At 40.3% G+C, this 18,956-nt stretch overlaps 1 long non-coding RNA gene across 1 annotated transcript; it reads right to left on the reverse strand.

The window, feature by feature from the left end:
* Nucleotides 1-313: 313 nt before the first annotated feature.
* On the reverse strand, nucleotides 314-18,644 carry LOC122127621. The gene is made up of 3 exons (XR_006151220.1): nucleotides 18,353-18,644; nucleotides 2,749-2,823; nucleotides 314-347 (listed from the first exon to the last, which is right to left on the reverse strand). It is a non-coding gene; the product is annotated as an uncharacterized LOC122127621 (long non-coding RNA).
* Nucleotides 18,645-18,956: the final 312 nt, after the last annotated feature.

Consider the following 18,956-nt stretch of genomic DNA (forward strand, 5'->3'; position numbering starts at 1 on the left):
GCAAAAAAATGTAAAACCACCTTCTTGAACTTCTCTGTTTTATCTTTCTCCTTTTTATTTTTATTTTTTGCTAATGCCGAGATTTGAACTTGGGTCCTAGGATCCCAAGCTCAGCTGTGGCAGAGATGCCAAGACCTGAGTTCAAGACCCATGTTTGGCCAAAAAACATAATAAAATAAAGCCCTGGATGGAATTTTTTTGGAATTTTTTGGAATTTTTCTGGCTGGCATGGGATTTGAACTCAGGGTCTGGGTAACTCTGTGGCATTGTGGGTGAAGGGGAAGCTCTCGGTCCTTGAAGACAAGAAATTCAGACCAGTTCCCAGGCTCTGAATTGACGCCACAGCACTGGAAAAAATAATATTCATATATGATCACTGTTTACATACATGGGTTTAGTAAGTATGACATTTATTACCCTTATTTATTTATTATTATTACACATATAACATTTCATTTATTACATCCTATCACGAGTATATATTTGCATATGGATTATACATCATACTGAGACCCAGGATTTTTTTTTCAGGAAAAAAATGTGTCGAAAGTGGTTTCTTCCTACATGAATAAATTTTTGGCGATGCTGGGATTTCAACTCACGGCCTACAATGGCTAATCCATAAATGGGGTCACAGTCTTAGCACACCAGCCTCTGGCAATCTGAGCTGCCAGGAAGTTCTAAGGACCTGTGATCAAGCCACAGTAGTGCCCTATATATATACTGATAGATGTGTAGAAGGCTATATATATACATATATATACACACACACACACACACATATATATATACAGAGAATGGTTGAATGAAAAAGGGAAAAGTCCTGTAAGGAAGGAAGTGGTTTGATAGCAGAAGGAGAAAGACCTGGGAGGAGAAGAAGTTGAGGGAGGGCAGGAGGTAAAGGATGGCAACTGACGACCCATTCAAAGCAGTTCAGGCCTGTGGAGAGTGAAGAGGCCTGAAGAGAAGAAGGAACTGGTAGAAGGGAGAAAGGGAAAGACCTCAAAGGAAGTATAGTTCTGTAGTGGAAAGACAAAAGAAAGGGTAAAAAAGGCTGGCCCTTTGATGTTTGGAGTTTTGGATTTCATAATTTTGGGGGTTGGTGGTTAGGAGAACACTTATGATATTAAATGTGTCTCTATGGATTCTCTTGAACTATAGAGGTCTTAATTTTTCGAGACCCCCATCGAGATAATCCATTTGGATGGCATCAGGCCTTGGCCTCAGGGAAAAATCCTCATAGGTGAGAGTGTCAGCACTCAGGGTTGAGAGTCTACCTCAAGTGTTTGTCTCCGGAGGAGAATCATGGACAAAAAGTCATTTAGGGTCCTCTAGGGGTGTGTGGGCAAGCTTGCCAGCCTGATTGGGGATCCCCTCTGGAGGTCATCTGTTGCTTCCTTGGGAAGCCATCTGGGAACTCCTTGAGAGGTCATGCAGGGCTTCTTTGGGAAGCCATCTGGAACCTCCTTGAGAGGTCATGTAGCCCTTCCTTGGGAAGCCATCTGGAACCTCATCAAGACTACATCTGCAACTTCCTTGAGATGCCATCTGAGACCTACCCTGGAGGTCATCTGGAGCCTTCTCCTGGGGCCATCTTGGACTTTCTCCAGAGGTCATTTGGGGCTTCCTCAGGAGGTCATCTGAGACCTTTATAAAAGTAGTGATTGGGAAATAAGGGAAACCATGGACCTAAGTTTCTTTGGGCCTGGCTTACTTCACTTAATATAATTTTTTCCAAGTCTTTCCATTTCCTAACAAATGGGGCAAAGTCATTCTTTTTGGTGGAGGCATAGAATTCCATTGTGTATATATACTACATTTTCTTGATCCATTCATCTACTGAGGGGCATCTGGGTTGGGGCTTCCTTAAGAGGCAATCTAGGACCACCTCCTGAGGTCATCTGGAGCTTCTTTTGGAGGTCATCTCAGGTTACCTTGATAAGAAATATATGGCTGTCTTCGGACATCATCTGGAACTTCCTTGAGAAGCCATATAGGATGTCATCTGTGGCTTTCTCAAGAGGGTTATCTTGAACCTTCTCTGGAGTTCATATGTGGCCTCCTTGAGTGGCCATCTGGGAGCTACTGGTGAGGTAATCTCAGCCTCATTGAGAGGACATCTGGGACCTCCTTTGGAAGTCATCTGACACTTCCTTGGGAAGCCATTTGGAACATCCATGAGAGGTCATCTAGGGCTTCCTAAGGAGGACATATGTGACATCCTCCAGAGGTCATCCGCGACCTCCTCAAGAGGCAATCTGGAATGTCCTCTCTGTCATCTGGGACCTCCTATAGAGGTCAACATTGAGAGATTTGGGGCATGTGGGTTAAGTGTCTGTGGCTATTGTTCTGTGTGTGCATGCTGATAGTTCTGTGTCCTGTATGACCCTCGGTTTACTCCTTTTCTCAGGATGGGAGAACAAGGCCTAAATTTTTCATATCCAAAAAATATTCTCCCCCAGGGTTACAGAATCCCTCAGAGGAAGATGCACTGATGTACTCTTTCTCCTATTCCTTGCCATCAGCACCTCTAATGTTAAGTCCTCCCATGCGAAATTTGGTTACTTGTACCATCCTGAGGTGGTACAGTATGGTATGTTACCCTTATTACCCTTGAGACGGGAACATGGAGGAGATGGTGGGCAGGTCCCCTTTTTAATATATGGTCCCTTTACAACTAGTGACCTGTATTACTGGAAACAGCAAAATCCATCCTTTTCAGAAAAAAAAACAACCAGGGCTCATTACCTCATTAGAGACAGTAATTTTCACACACATGCACAACTGGGATGAGTGCCAGCAAACTTTACAGATGATTTTCACCTGGTAGAAAAGGGAGTGAATACTGCTCAGTAACTTGAATGTGGTCCCTGGACCGGACAGTAGCTCCACTATTGAACCAGACCATTTGGATCAAGTCTTTCCCCAGATTTATCCAAGCTGAGACTAACAGCAATTGAGGTATGGAGGTGCTTACCAATTATTGCCAGGTTTGGTTAGCAGTGATACCGCAGAGGCTGGAAAGCCAGAAAGGTGAGTGAGATGGGAGAGTTCCCCAGTGAGTACCCTAATGCTTTTCTGAAACTTCTCCCAGAAGCCTATAGGACCTATAAGCCTATAGATCTTGAAGCCTTGGAGAATCAAAGAGCCCTAAATATGGCTTTTGTTAGTTAGCCACATATCTTAGAAGAAAGCTTCAAAAGTTATAAAGTTTTGAGGGAAAGGTGTATTTTGAGTCGGAAGTGGTTGCCCAGTGGGTGTTTGACAACAGAGGTACCCTGGAAAAAAAAAGAGTAAGAAGGGAGTTTGAGTTTTGGTAGGAGCACCAGAATAGGGATCAAGAAACCCTTGGCAAAGACAGTACAATTCATTTGCAAATGGCAGTAGGGAACCTCCAGGACTAGATCAGTGTGCTTATTGCAAGAAAAATGGACATTGGAAAAAGGAATGTCCAAGGGGGAGAAAGATTGAAAATGACAGGTTATGTAATCCCATTAACACCTGGAAAATGTGATTGTATCTCTGGAGAAACATGCAAAGGAGCTTGAGGCTCTGAATTCCAACTGTGTTTAATTTAAAAACAGCTGTATAAAATTAAGAAGAAATGTGGCAAAGAAAAAAATTCACACACTTCTATCTCAAAACACAGTTTATAAAATACTGAATCTCCAATATGTGCTAAACAAAACCCACTAAGAGGTTAAAACCAAATAGAAGAGAACACTGGAGAAACCAGAGAATTATTGACGTGAAGAAAAGCTTTGAAGATATAAATTACGAACTTGTGAGAGTCAAAAATGAGAAGAAAATCCTCAAAAGGAACCTAGAAAACAGTCAGAATTAAATGAAATTCAAGTACATTAGCCTGGGTGAGCATGAGGCAAGTTAGGGGACCACAGGTCAGAGGTCAACAGAAGCACAAGACAGCAATGCTACCATCCTTGCTAACCACAAGTGAGGCCAAGAAGAGATACTGATGCTTCATTAAGAAATAGTGGACATAATAAAAGAGCTGGACCTGATATAAGAATGTATTAGCCTGAAGTACATGTTGATTATAAGCTTTGAAGAGTGTCACCAGATATTCAAAACAACAGAGAAAGAAGATAAGAATAGTTATAGAGAAAGACGAGGAAGTGCTATGTCATAGAAGATGAGGCCAAGAAAAGTGAACAGGAAATATCAGGCTCAAGAAAGAGATTGTTACTCTTCAGTAAGAGTTAAAGGACCACATGGTCTGATAAAGAATGCCGGGGAAAGGAAAAGAGCATTGGGAAGAAAAACAGAAGCGCTAAACAAACAGTTGAAAGATCTGTCACAAAAATACAGTGAAGTGGAAAACTAGAAAGAGAAACTACTAGAGTAAAAAGCCAAAAAGAATGCTGAGATCTTCACCATAAATGTAATGCAGAAATATCATGTCCCAATGGAACAGGTGGAGGTGGGAAAATTTACCTCTCAATAGCACTTTTGTGAACTTAAGGAAGAAGCTGAAGAGCAAGCAAAGGGGTTGTGAGAAGGAACAGCAGTTGGCCACTCAAAGGAACTCTCATGTGACCCTGCCAAAACATTTGCAGGTTAAGGAGCACATTGAGAAGGAGAGTGGGATCATGAAAGCAAGTTTGAGAGAAAAGGAGGAGAATAAAATGGAAGAAGTATCCAAGGTTCAGAGTACTATACAGGAGTTAAAGAAACTAGAGACCCTAAGATACAGAGAAACATCTGAGCTGGTTAGGTAGCTTGAGAGACCACTCTAAAACCAACGGGGTCTCTAGAGCTACTAGTTATTAAGATTAAAGGAAGAAGCAAAAACAGTGGTAATAAGTGTGCAAATTTTGAAACTAAACTTGGGAAAAATGCATACAGGCTTAAGCTGTCAGTTTATATGTAGATATTTGCACCAAGGTAAATTGCCCGAGGCTACTGCCTAAGACTGATCTGAAAACCAGTGGGGCCTCAGCCTGACAATCCTTTGTAATGTGTATAGGTAATTTCCAACAGGTAAAAGCTGAAAAGCTGGAACAAATGGAAAGAATTCACATGTGAGGAACCTCAGATGGTGAATTGGGCAAGTGGACTTCACAGAGGTAAAGCCTGGAAAGTATGGGTATTGGTATCTATTATAATAGTGGACACTTTTTCAGGCTGAGCTGAGGCATGTAATAATTCCTTGATTTGACTTACCCTTAGGTGTGGGGTCCGAAGTTGGCACTGCACTCATGGCCTAAGTTCTCAATTATTAACTAATGCCCTAGGAATAAATTGGAAGTTACAATCCATATATAGACCTCAGAGTTCAAGGCACTAGAAAGAATGAGTATGACCTTAAAGGAAACTTTACCTAAATTAAATACAGAGACTGGCTATGGCTACGTAAGTCTCCTTCACTTTGCTCTTCTTCAAGCAAGATGTAACCATTATGTTAAAGAATTTAATCCCTTTGAAATACTTTAGGATATACCACCCGCTTTGTTCCCTAATCTTGTGAAGGCTATATTAACAGAAATGTCTAACTACAAATTGCTGGCTTTACAACATATTCTTTTATGTACCTATCCTTTGGTAACCAAGGCCCACTTGCCGCCTAAGAAAAATTCCACCTGACAAGGAGGGGCCAAGATGGCAATGGAACAGCAGGGAAACACCACAGCTCTCTCCAACCAAAAACAGTGTTTGGCTTTCAATGCTCTTTTTCACCAAGTGACACCCTCCCCCCCAAAAAAATGCAATTGCTCAGAGAGATATAGGAAGTGATAAAAGAAAAGGGAAAAACCTACACAGACAGTAAAGTGGGAAGACCCTTCCCCCACCCCTTGTTGGTGATGGGGCTCTGTGCTGAGCAGCTTAAGTTGTGGGGATTCGTGCCAGGCTGCTTAAGTATCCTGGCTCTGACGCTCCAAAGACCACACACAGGCAAGCATCCCAAGGCTCCCAGAAGACTCCCAAGGTACAGTGCCAACCCAGAGAATACAAACAGAAATCTCAAATGCAGAGCCCGCATGAAGACTTCCCTCAGTGGCCCTGGCACGGCGCCTCTGCCTGGTTGGTGCAAGCAGCCCAATCCAGTCTGGAACAGCAGCAGCTTTCAGCAGTGGTGAATGACCCTAGACTCACACTGTGGTACTTCTGTCCTGCTGGTTTAAACAGCCTAGCCTAACCTGGAGCAGCAGCAGCAGAAACTGGCAGTGGCACCAAACCACCAAGACTCCGGGCACGATGCCTCTTGGCACTAGCCCACAGGAACAGCCCAGACCAGCCCAGGGCGGCAGCGGTGGCTAAGGTGGCGACAGCTGCAGTGAACAACTCCAGACCCCTGGTGGTTTGTGCCTCTCCATACTGACCCACATAAGCGGCCCAGCCAAGCCAGAGGCAGAGCAGTGTCTAACACCTGACTCGTGGTGGAGTGTCTGGCTTGCATATGTGGCCCAGCTGATCCTGGGGCAGTGGCAGCAGCTCAAGCAGTGCATCAGTTGTGGCAGCAGCAGTGGCATCGACAGCAGCTGTGAACAACTACAGACGTGCAGTGGGGTGCAGCATCTCTCCATACTGGCTTGCATAAGCAGCTCAGCCCAGCCCATGCTGGCAAAGGTGGTGAACAGCCACAGACTTGAGGCAGGGTGTGGTGCTGAACTACCCCAGAAAATCCTCATGAACATTCTTGCCTGGGATGGCTTTAAAACTGAATACTCAGATGTGAGCCTCCTGAGTATCTAGAATTACAGGCATTCCCACCAGCAGGGTCTTATTCTTGCAAACTCCCTAACTTTTTCTCAAATAGATCATTTGTTAGTTCATACAAGGAATTTAAGCAAATACAAGAGGATCGACATAGTACCCTGTATTCTATCTGACCATACTGGAATCAAACTGGTTCTCAATAACAAGGCATAAAGTAGATAAAACTTAAACATATGGAAATTAAACAACATTCTTGGAACAATACATGGGTTACAGAAGAAATTAAAGAAAAAATTAAAAAGTTCCTACAATTCAATGAAAATGAAAATACATCAGAAAGAAACCTATGGGACCCAGTGAAAGGAGTCCTGAGGGGCAAATTTATTGCTCTCAGCATGCATATCAAGATCAATAGAAAGCCTACGGATTGGGAGAAGAACTTCACTAGCCATACAACGGACAAGGGTCTCACATTTAAAATATACTTGGAACTCAAAAAATTAAATCCCCCAATAACAAATCCTCAAAGAAACAACTGCCCAATAAATAAGTGAGCTAAAGACTTAAACAGAAACTTCTCTGAAGAGGAAAGATGGATGGCCAATAGACACATGAAGAAATGCTCAACCTCCCTAGCCATAAAAGAAATGCAAATCAAAACAACATTGAGATACCACCTCACCCCAGTTAGAATGGCTAAAATCAAGAACTATAATAATAACAGATGCTGGAGGGGATGTGGACAGAAGGAAAGCTTACTTCATTGTTGGTGGGAGTGTAAACTTGTTCAACCAGTTTGGAAGGTAGTATGGAGGTTCCTCAAAAGACTCCACATAGAGCTCCCCTATGACCCAGCAATCCCAATTCTGGGTGTTTACCCACATGATCACAAACAAGACCACACTAAAGCTACCAGCACGACTATGATTATTGCAGAATTATTTACCATAGCTAAGATATGGAACCAACCCAGATGCCCCTCAGTAGATGAATGGATCAAGAAAATGTGGTATATATACACAATGGAAGTCTATGCTCCATCAGAAAGAATGACATTGCTCCATTTGTTAGGAAATGGAAACACTTGGAAAAAATTATGTTACGTGAATTAAGCCAGGCCCAAAGAAACATAGGTCCCATGGTTTCCCTTATTTGCAATATCTAGTATATGTCTGAGTCAAGCAGAAAAGGTCAGATAAGGTGATGTTAGGGAAATGAACCCTAAGATATGTATTCAAATGTTTTTTTTTCTTTCATGCGATTGTTTCTAACACATTTATAAGAATATTTCTTTGTTGCTTTGTATGTCCCTCCCCCACAGTATAACCCCTGCTTTTACTGTATTTGATGTCGGTATAATTTTTGGAGGGGAAGGGGAAAAACAAATTATTTAAGTAAGGATACAGGTGGACCCATTGCAACAACGAGATATACAAGTCGTTATGTCGAAAACTAACTTTACAACTTTGGTGGGGGAAGAGGGGGAGCAGGGGGGATTGGCTGGGGGTCAGGGAGAGGATGGTAATGGATGTGAAGGGGAAACAAAGGAGGAGGCTACAATGCTTGATAAGAAATGTACTCATCATCTTGCCCATGTAATTGTAACCCCTCAGTACAGTATTTTCACAATAAAAATAAATTAAAAAATTAAAAAAAGAAAACATAGACCAAGTAAACAATGTTATGATGCAACTAAAACTGCTAGAGAAACAAGAAAAATTGAACCTAAAGTTGCTAGACAGAAAAAGATAACTGAAATAAGAGCTGAAATTAATGAGATACAAAGAAAATTATTAATAAAATTAATAAAACAAAAAGCTGTTTAAAAAAATCTCAATAAAGCTGACAGACCACTGGCAAGAGTAATGAACAAAAGAGAGGAGACCCAAATCAATAATATCAGAGATACCACAGGAAAAATTACAACAATAATCCACTCAAAGCACTAGCTTTGAGCATAAAAGCTTAGAGACTGTGTCTAGACTCTTACTCAAGACCCAGGAATGGCACCAAATAAAGATAGAATATTTTTACTGCAACTATATAATGATAGCACTGCAAATACCTCATCATAGAGCAAGCCAGGAGTCTGTTGCTGACAGCTGCCATCTAACCTGACTTAGCCAGAGGTAAATGGCTCCACAGAACCAGATGCCACTGGCTCATTAACCCCTGTCATCCAAGATACACGGGGACTGAGATCTGACCCTGATGGGTTTAAAATCCAGCCCTGGCAGGAAGTCAGCAAAACTCTGAGCTGTAGCTCAAAGTGGTAGAGCTCTAGCCTTGAGCAAAAGATCGTAGGACAGTACCCCCAAACTTTCAATACAATCCCTGTGGCTGACTCCACCTCCTCCAAAAAAACCCCACCCCTCAAAATCATTAGATGTGAACTTTGTATGGTTTGTGATGTGATTCTGAAAGAATGGTGATACTGATGAAAGCACTCTAATTCTAATGACAGTGTGTGGGATACAGCTATTTGATGAGTCCTTTATGATGTGTTGTGTGCTGAGTCCTTTACACGGTGCATTTTTTTCATCTGGTTCTTATAAGAGTTCCACAAGTAAGATGATTGTGCAGATGAGAAATTTGAGGCTCAGATATATCCCCATATCAAGGCCAAAATTATGTATTTCCTAACTCTAGTGAGTTGTCTCCTACAGACAATTGTTTGGGTTTATTTTTCTCAGTCATGAACTTTGAACTCAGGGCCTAGCCACTGACCCTTCCCTGTTGGGCTCATTGCTAGCTCCCTATCACGTGGAGCCAAGAACCCCCTTGCAACAGAGTGTTACAGTCTAGGATCTGCAGCTTAGGTCTGTCATCCTGCCTACTGAGGAAGCTGAGACCTGACGATCTGGGTTCCAAACTATCCCAGACACAAAAGGTCCTAAGAGACTACAATCTCCTATTCACCACTTAGAAACACGAAATGGAAGCTGGGCGCCAGTGATTTGCACCTGTCATCCTAGCTACTCAGGAGCCTGAGAGCTGATGATCACAGCCCAAAACCAGGCTGGGCAGGAAATTCCTTGAAAGGTTTCTCTCCACTGAACTACCAAAAACCTGCCGGGGTGCTGTAGCTCAAGTGATAGATCACTTGGCTTTAGCTGAAGAGCTCAAGGACAGCACCCAGGCCTAGACATCAATTCCTCCAACTTCCAAGAGAAGAAAGAAATAAACCTGAATTTGAGGGCTGGGAATGTGTCTTAGGGGTAGAGTGCTTTGCATGTATGAATCCCTGGGTTTGATTCCTTAGTACCACATCACTAGAAAAAAGTCTGAAGTGCCTGTGTGGCTTAAGTGGTAGAGTGCTATCCTTGTACTGGAGAAACTCAGGTACAGTGTTCAGGTCTTGATTTCAAGCTCCAGGACAAGTGTATGCACACACACACACACACACACACACACACACACACACACACACACACACACACAGATACCAGAAGTGAAGCTGTGAAACCAACTGTTAAAGCACTGAGCTCCAGTTCTGAGCTCATGGTCAGCACCCAGGCCCTGTGTTCAACCTAGCCACCCAGAGCCTAACTAGGAGAGGTCAAAGGTTTCAAAACCTGATGATCTTCACCAGCCCTAAATGACAGGAAGCATTGTGATATTAAACATGTGCTTAGATTTAGCAAGCTTCCAGAAACCTAGGAATACACCATTGCAAATAATGAAGCATTTTATTAGGTTCAGCTCCCTTGTTGTCTACCAGAAGGACGCTTGAATTAATTGTAGCAGGTTATTTCAGCACTGGAACATAGTCTAACAAAAAGACAGGATGAGTGCGGGGAACTTGGCCTGCCATGGGAGGTGGCACAAATGAAGGCTTCCTGTGAAAACAGCACTGGGAAGAAGAGATGGCTTGGGGTACAAAGAGGCCTTTTTCTCCTGGCCTTCAGAGTCCAACCACACTCCTCCTCACTAATCGGCCTTGATGGAGTTGCTTGTTACACAACTGTACAAGAGTGAGGCCTTTTGTCTGCCTGTTCCAACAATGAGGCAGAGTTCCTTCAGCAGTCCCTGGTGCCGAGAAAACCTCAGGCTACAATGGGAACAGTGAGGGGAGCCCCGGAACATGCACTGTCTTGAAAGCACTGTCTCTGCTATGAAATCATTCTATTCAAAGCAAATTTCCTAGCTGGGTGCCTTTCATCTTAGGGACTCTGGACCTTCACCGATAAAAATACATCCATACATACATGGGGAGACATGGAGTCACTTGATTTTTTTGTTTGTTTCTTTTTAGGCAGGTCCGGGGGTTGTATTAGGAGCCTAGGCACTGTGCCTGAGCTCCTTTTGCTCAAGGGTAGAGTTCTGCCCTTGAGCCACAGCTCCATTCATGGAGATTTTTTATTCCTTTGATAACTTCGAATAAGAGTGCTGTGGACTTCCTGTCCAGGCTGAATTCAAACTGGCATTCTCTACCTCACAGATTCCTGAAGAGCTAGGATTAAAGGCAGGAGTAAATAACACCTGGCTTTCGTTTATTCTTGTTCTTTTTTTCATTGTGACAAACTGAAATCTTCACAGTGTCATGCTAATGGTTTGCATTTCGAAGTAAACTACCCAGGCCTGGAATTTGATTGCCAGGACTGCCACCTACAAATGGAGGGAGATCTTGAGAAAATCTTTCCTATTCATGTGAATGCTTAATGGATTGTTATAAAAGTAACAAATAAATTTGCAATTAGTTCATGATTCTCTTATAGAATGCCACACGAAAAATATTTTATTATGTCTTCCATTTTAGCTCTTTTGTATGATTCTCCCAATTAAAAAATACTGACTACTTTTACATTAATGCTACTTCATTAAATGGAGGCATAATTTAATAATAATTCATAAAATGTATAATTTAATATCCTCACATTTTCTCTCTCATATATATTGCAAACTACACATCTATCTATCTATCTAACTATCTATCTATCTATCTATCTATCTCTCACTCTCTCTCTCTGTCTGTCTATATATCTATATCCACATCTTTATCTATATCTATCAGCCATTACTATGGCTTGTTCCACAGAACTGGCTGGCAGCTCAGTTTGCCAAAGGCTTTTGTAGTACAACTGACCCTTTCATGAATTGGGCATTGTGAGCTGTGAATTAAAATCTCAGCATTGCCAGAAGTTTATGTGTGGAGTCAGAAGACAATTTTGACACATGTTTTTCCTTCTCTGTGAAAGTCCTGGGTCTCAGTATGATCTATAATCCTTATGCAAATACATCCATGTGATAAAATGTAATAAATGAAATAAATATTATATATGTAATAATACTAAATAAAATAAAAAACAAGGGTAATAAATATCATATGGAATAAACCCATGTACGTAAATAGATCTCATATACGAATATTTTTTTTTCAGTGCTGGGGCTTGAATTCGGGCCCTGGAAACTGGGCTGAAATTCTTGTCTTCAACGACAGTGCCACAGAATTACCCAGACCTTGAGTTCAAATCCCAGGCCTGCAAGAAAAATGGTGCAAATTCCAAGCCAGAGCCTTGATTTTTTTGGCCAGGACTGGGGCTTGAACTCAGCTTGTGACAACTCTGCGTCAGCTTCGATCATCCTAGGCTAGGGTGCAACCTCTGGACACACAGCCCATCCTGAGATCCTACGACCAGTGTTCAAATCTTTGGACTGGCAAAAAAGGAGAAGTGCTGGGAAAGAAGCTCAGTAATAGAGTGATTGCCTTGCATGCATAAAGCCCAGGGTTCGATTCCTCAACACCACATAAGCAGAAAAAAGCCAGAAGTAGCGCTATGGCTTAAGAGGTAGAGTGATAGCCTTGAGCTGAAGAGTTGAGGTACAACACCAGAGCCAGAGTTCTGGCCCCTAAACCGAAAAAAAAGAAAAAAAATGCAGAGGGGGAAAAAAAGGAGAAGTACAAAACTGGGAAGTTCCAGAAGGTGGTATTACATTGTTTTATCCTTTGCATTGCAACCATCCTGGGTCTAAATGACAGGGCCCAGATAGTGTACATGACCTTGCACTGCTGAAGTTTGGTGGGCTATCAGGGAAGCCATAGCCCAAACCAACAACCTAGGCCTGGGGTGCGAATCCCAGGACTGCCACCTATGAATGGAAGGAGATCCTAAGAGACACATTCTGATATACATCCATACGAATGGAATGTTGTAAAGTAATAATTACATTAGTAGTTAGTTTATGATTATATTATAAAATTATACACAATAATTATAGTACATTGACTAATTTTCAATTAATACTTTGTTATGTATTTAACCGTAATATTTAAATAAATGAAGGAATAACTTATCAATAATTGGTAGTAATATAGTATATAAAATTAGATAATATACAGACATCTGTGTCTTGTTTTATACATATATATGTGCTTACATACATATATATATATATATGTAACAATCTACATATGTATTTCTACATTTGTCATTCCTGGGCTCAGTGGTAGAGGGTTTGCCTCATATATATGAAGCCTTGGGTTCAATTCTACACTATCACATGCACAGAAAAATCTGGAAGTCTCATGGCTGCTTGTTTTAAAACAAATACACATTAAAACTTTTAAAATCATATGGAATTTATTCTTAATGCAAGAATTACAATCACAATTCACCACACAACAGAGCACCCAAAATTATGCAAGAAACACTATTTTCCCCCAAATCCCAATATCTCCAAAGACTTGAATTGTTGGGGACGTTAACACACCACTTTCCCCACTAGATAGATGAACTCAGAAAAACTCAACAGAGAAAATGGAGATCTAAAAAACTGCATAGATCTGGGCTGGGATGTAGCTCAGTGGCAAAGCTCTTGCCTAGCAAGTGCAACGTCCTGGGTTTGATCCCCAGTACCAAAAAAAAAAAAAAAAAAAAAAAGAAAAGACACACACACACAAAAAAAACTGCATAGATCAACTAGATTTAACAGACATCTATGGAATCAGAATATACGTTTTTCTCAGGAGCACAAGGAATATTTTCCAAAATAGACCACACTTTAGGCCACAAAGCAAACTTGTCCAAATTCAGAAACATTGAAGTTATACCTTGCGTTCTCTCACACCACAAGGGAATAAAATTAGAACTCAACACCAAAAGCCACCAAAGAAAATCCTGTAACACATGGAGGCTGAACAACACACTGCTGATTCACGAGTGGGTCATGGAAGAGATGAGAAAGGAAATTCAAATGTTCATGATATTCAACAACAATGAACATGCAAATTACCAGCTTCTCTGGGTCACAGCAAAGGCAATACTCAGGGGCAAGTTTATAGCTCTGAGTTCCTACATCAACAAATTGGAGAGATCTGAAACCAACAATTTAATGAGACATCTGAGCTTTCTTGAAAAAGAGGAACAAGATAAACCCCAATCCAGTAGATGGAAAGAAATAATTAAAATTAAATCAGAATTAAATGAATTAGAATCCAAAAAATATAGAAAGAATCAACAAACCAAAGAGTTGATTCTTCAAAAAAATTAATAAAATTGACAGACCCTTAGCAAATCTTATCAGAAAAAGAAGAGAACGCACCCAAATAAATAAATGCAGAGATAAGAAACAACCAAGATACAGAACATTATAAGGGAATACTTCTCAAAATTTTATGCTAATAAGTTTGAAAACTTGGCAGAAATGGGACTTTTCCTAGCAAATACTGACATGCCAAAAATGAACCAAGATGAGTTAAACCATTTTAACAGGCCCATATCAAGGATTGACATAGAAACAGCAATAAGAGACTTCCCATCTAAGAAAAGCCCAGGACCAGATGGTTTTTTAGTGGAATTCTACAAGGCCTTCAAAACAGAGCCGACACCAATATTTCTCCAACTCTTAAATAAAATTGAAAGAGAAAGTTCACTACTGAACTCATTCTATGAAGCTATGATAACCCTCATCCAAAAACCAGGCAGGGACTCATTAAAGAGAGAGGACTGTAGACCCATTACTTTGATGAACATTGATGCAAAACTCAACAAAATTTTGGCCAGTCGTCTTAAACAACGCATCCAGAAAATCATACACCACGGTCAAACAGGATTCATTTCAGGGATGCAAAGCTGGGTCAATATTCGCAAATCAATTAATATAATTCATCACATAAGCAAGAGCAAGGATAAGAACCACATGATTATCTCAATATATGCAAAAAAAAGCATTTGAAAAGATCCAACACCCCTTTATGATGAAGGTTCTGGAAAAATTAGGAATCCATGGAACATTCCTCAATACAATAATGGCTATATATGACAAACCTACAGCCAGCATTATACTTAATGGTGAAAAACTAAAGTCATTTCCTCTTAACTCAGGAACAATACAAGGATGTCCACTATCACCACTTCTCTTCAATCTAGTATTAGAATTCTTATCTACAGCAATAAGACAAGATGCAAACATAAAGGTGATCCAAATAGGGAAAAAAGAAATAAAACTCTTCCTCTTTGCAGATGACATGATCTTGTATTTAAAGAATCCCATAGACACCACTCCCAAATTACTCAAGTTGATTTAAAACTTTGGCAAAGTAGCAGGGTATAAAATTAACCCCCCAAAATCAATGGTTTTTCTGTATGCCAACAATGAGTAAAGTGTTGCTGAAATTAGGAAAGCAACTCCATTTGTAATAGCCCCACAAAAAAATAAAATACCTAGGAATTAACTTAACCAAAGAAGTGAAGGACCTCAATGATGAAAACGTTAAAAACGAAAAAGGAAATCAAAACAGAACTTAGAAGTGGCAAAAACTCCCATGCTCCTGGATTGGAAAGATCAACATCGTGAAAATGGCAATACTTCCCAAGGCTATCTACAAATTCAATGCAACACCTGTCGAAATTCCCACCTCATTCTTCAAAGAAATAGAAGAAGCAATCCAAAAAGTCATATGGAACAATAAAAGAACCCGAATAGCTAAAACTATCCTCAATAGAAAGAACAGTGCTGGAGGAATATCAATACCAAATTTCAAACTCGACTATAAAACCATAGTAATCAAAACAGCTTGCTACTGGCACAAGAACAGACCTCAGAAGCAATGAAATAGAATTGGAAACCCAGAAATGAACCTACATACCTATAGCCATTTAATCTTCAATAAAGGGGCTAAAAAAATAGAATGGAAGAAAGACAGCCTCTTCAGTAAATGGTGCTGGCTTGGTTAACTACTTGTAGAAAACTAAAGCTAGATGCTTATATATCACGCTGCATGAGAATCAACTCCAAATGGATCAAAGACATCAGAGTCAAAGCAGACACTGAAAACATTACAGGATGGAATAGGAGAAACCCTTTGTCTCCTTGGCACAGGCTGAAATTTTCTTAATAGAGACCCAGAAAGACAACAAATTAAAGAAAGGTTGGACAAAATGGGATTACATGAAATTGTAGAGCTTCTGCATGGCAAAGGACATAGCTTGCAAGATCAATAGAAAGCCCACGGATTGGGGGAAGATCTTCACTAGCCATACAACAACGGACAAGGGTCTCATATTTAAAACATACCTGGAACTCAAAAAATTAAATCCCCCAACAACAAATCTTCAAAGAAACAATTGCCCAATAAATAAGTGGGCTAAATACTTAAAGAGAAACTTCTCTGAAGAGGAATGAAAAAGGGCCAATACATACTTTAAGAAATGCTCAAACTCCCTAGCCATAAAAGAAATGCAAATCAAAACAACATTGAGATACCACCTCGTCCCAGGTAGAATGGCTATAATCAAAACTCTAATAACAACAGATGCTGGAGGAGATGTGGACAGAAGTAAACCCTACTGCACTGTTGGTGGGAGTGTAAACTTGTTCAACCTCTTTGCAAAGGAGTATGGAAGTTCCTCAAAAGACTCCACATAGAGCTCACCTATGACCCAGCAATCCAACTTTTGGGCATTTACACAAATGTTCACAAACAAGACCACACTAAAGTACCAGCACGATATGTTTATTGCAGCATTATTTACCATAGCTAAGATATGGAATCAACCCTGATGCCCCTCAGTAGATGAATGGATCAAGAAAATGCGACACACACACACACACACACACACACACAATGGAATTCTTTGCGTCCATCATAAAGAATGACATTGCCCCATTTGTTAGTACATGGAAAGACTTGGAAAAAATTATATTAAGTGAAGTAAGCCAGGCCCAAAGAAATATAGGTCCCATGGTTTTCCTTATTTCCAATAAATAGTATATGTCTGAATCAAGCAGAAAAGCTCAGATAAATTTATGTTAGGGAAATGAACCCTAAATATGTACTCAAATGCTGTTTTCTTTCATGCGATTGTTTCTAACACATTTATAAGATGATATCTTTGTTGCTTTGTATGTCCCTCCCCCATTGTATAACCCCTGCTTTCACTGTATTTGATGTTAGTATAATTTGTGGAGGGTAAGGGAAAAAACGAATCGTTTAAATAGAGATACAGGTGGAAATATTGCAACAATGAGATGTACAAGTCGTTATGTCGAAAACGAACTTTACAACTTTGGTTGTAAAGTTTGTGGGGGGTGATTGGAGGCTTGAATGGGGGGATAGGGGAAGGATGGAATGGGAAGGGGAAACAAAGGAGGATGCTACAATGCTTGATAAGAAATATACTCATTATCTTGCCCATGTAATTGTAACCCCTTTGTACAGTATTTTCACAATAAAAACAAATAATAATCTAGAAAAAAAATAATTACAATCACCATTACTATGCCAAGAAGCTAGGCTTAACACCTTTATAACTTTTAAAAACATCCTAATTGTAGAACATCATTGAAAGCAAGTTACATTATACAAATAAACTTTTTAACCCTCTTTTGAAGGCCATTTTAATTTTAATTTTAACACATACAAGGGGCAGTTTTAGCAATACTAATCAGATCATCACATCACTCATTTTAACCATCATGTTTTCAGGGTCTATCTGCAGGGAAAAGGGACAGAACAAAGATGGGCAACTCAGCCCCTCCTATGGAATGTGCCTGCACCCAATCTGACTCTTTAAGGTTAGATGAACTGCGTTTGTGCCAGCTTGCCCTCTTTTACCATGTGTGGACTCCTCCCAGGGCCAGTCCCACCATCTATGAAGCACCCCACCCCTGGGTCGGTCCCACCATGCATGACCAGCTTAACTACACTTCTGCCTATTCAGCCTCACCCCTAAATATAGATCTTAGGTAGTCTTCTAAATTTTCCCTTTTTTGGGGGGCAGGGAGGTTTGAATAAAATACAGTTTTAGACAGACAGAACATGTCATGTTTTGTAACAGTGCTAAATTGACCTTTCCATTTACATTTTTAATATTTATCCTGAAATTTTAGCCAAGGGAACTAAATCCCAAACTGCCAAAGCATTTAAAAATATTAAAATTTAAAATAACAGATTTTCTAATTTTTACCTTAAAGAATCCTTAAAAAGCCATTTAAAACAATGTGAAAGTTTTTTAAATTTTTAGTAATGTCTAAACCTCTTAACCTTTTACATTTTAAACTTAAATTCACCCAATTTTTACAGCATGTTGACAATTTTTATCTTGAACATGTTTACAAACACATAGAAAACACACAGATCTTAAAGCGTGCATAAATCAAAATCAGTTTTACATAGATTTTTTCAAAGTTTTTTTAACAAAAATTTAAGACAGTATTTTTTTTAACTAAGTACCTTTGTTAAGCTTCATTTTCCCAGGGCTCGCTTGTTTAGCAAGGCAATTCATCAACGGATCTTTTGAATCCCACCTGTTGGAGAAGGGCTGGTTGAAGGGGTCACCTAAAACTAAACTGGCCTGAATTTTATCCAATTTTAGACAAGAGCACTTTACAAATTGTTACATTGTCAGGACTCGCTGAAAAATCCAAACCAGGTACATAGCCTTCCACACTCTCTGCTCAGGCAGCCTCCACAAGGAGAAAATTCAGCCCAAGACCTGAAAGGAACCAGACTAGTCCAGCAACCTTACATACCTCACAGTGACGCGAGCCTAGCAGGTCTGTGGCTGAGCCCAGCCAGAGGCTAGAACTTTTATTTCCTCAGAGATGTTCAAATAAATAACAAAAATATAAATAAACACAAAAACCAAGAATCCACACTTAAAACAGGTACCAATTCTAAAACAGAACTAGACAACAGCCAAAAGCAGAGTTGGGGACTAATGGGCCCTCAGTTCATTCCTACTAGAACTGCGCCATTCTCAATCAGCAAGCTGAATTCAGAAACTGCTGAGTGAGCTGGCCACCCTCACCCAGAATTTCCCCACCTCAAAAATAGA

The sequence above is a fragment of the Dipodomys spectabilis genome, unplaced genomic scaffold (assembly GCF_019054845.1).
Source record: "Dipodomys spectabilis isolate Male_0828 unplaced genomic scaffold, ASM1905484v1 ptg000305l, whole genome shotgun sequence".
NCBI classification, from domain to species: domain Eukaryota; kingdom Metazoa; phylum Chordata; class Mammalia; order Rodentia; family Heteromyidae; genus Dipodomys; species Dipodomys spectabilis.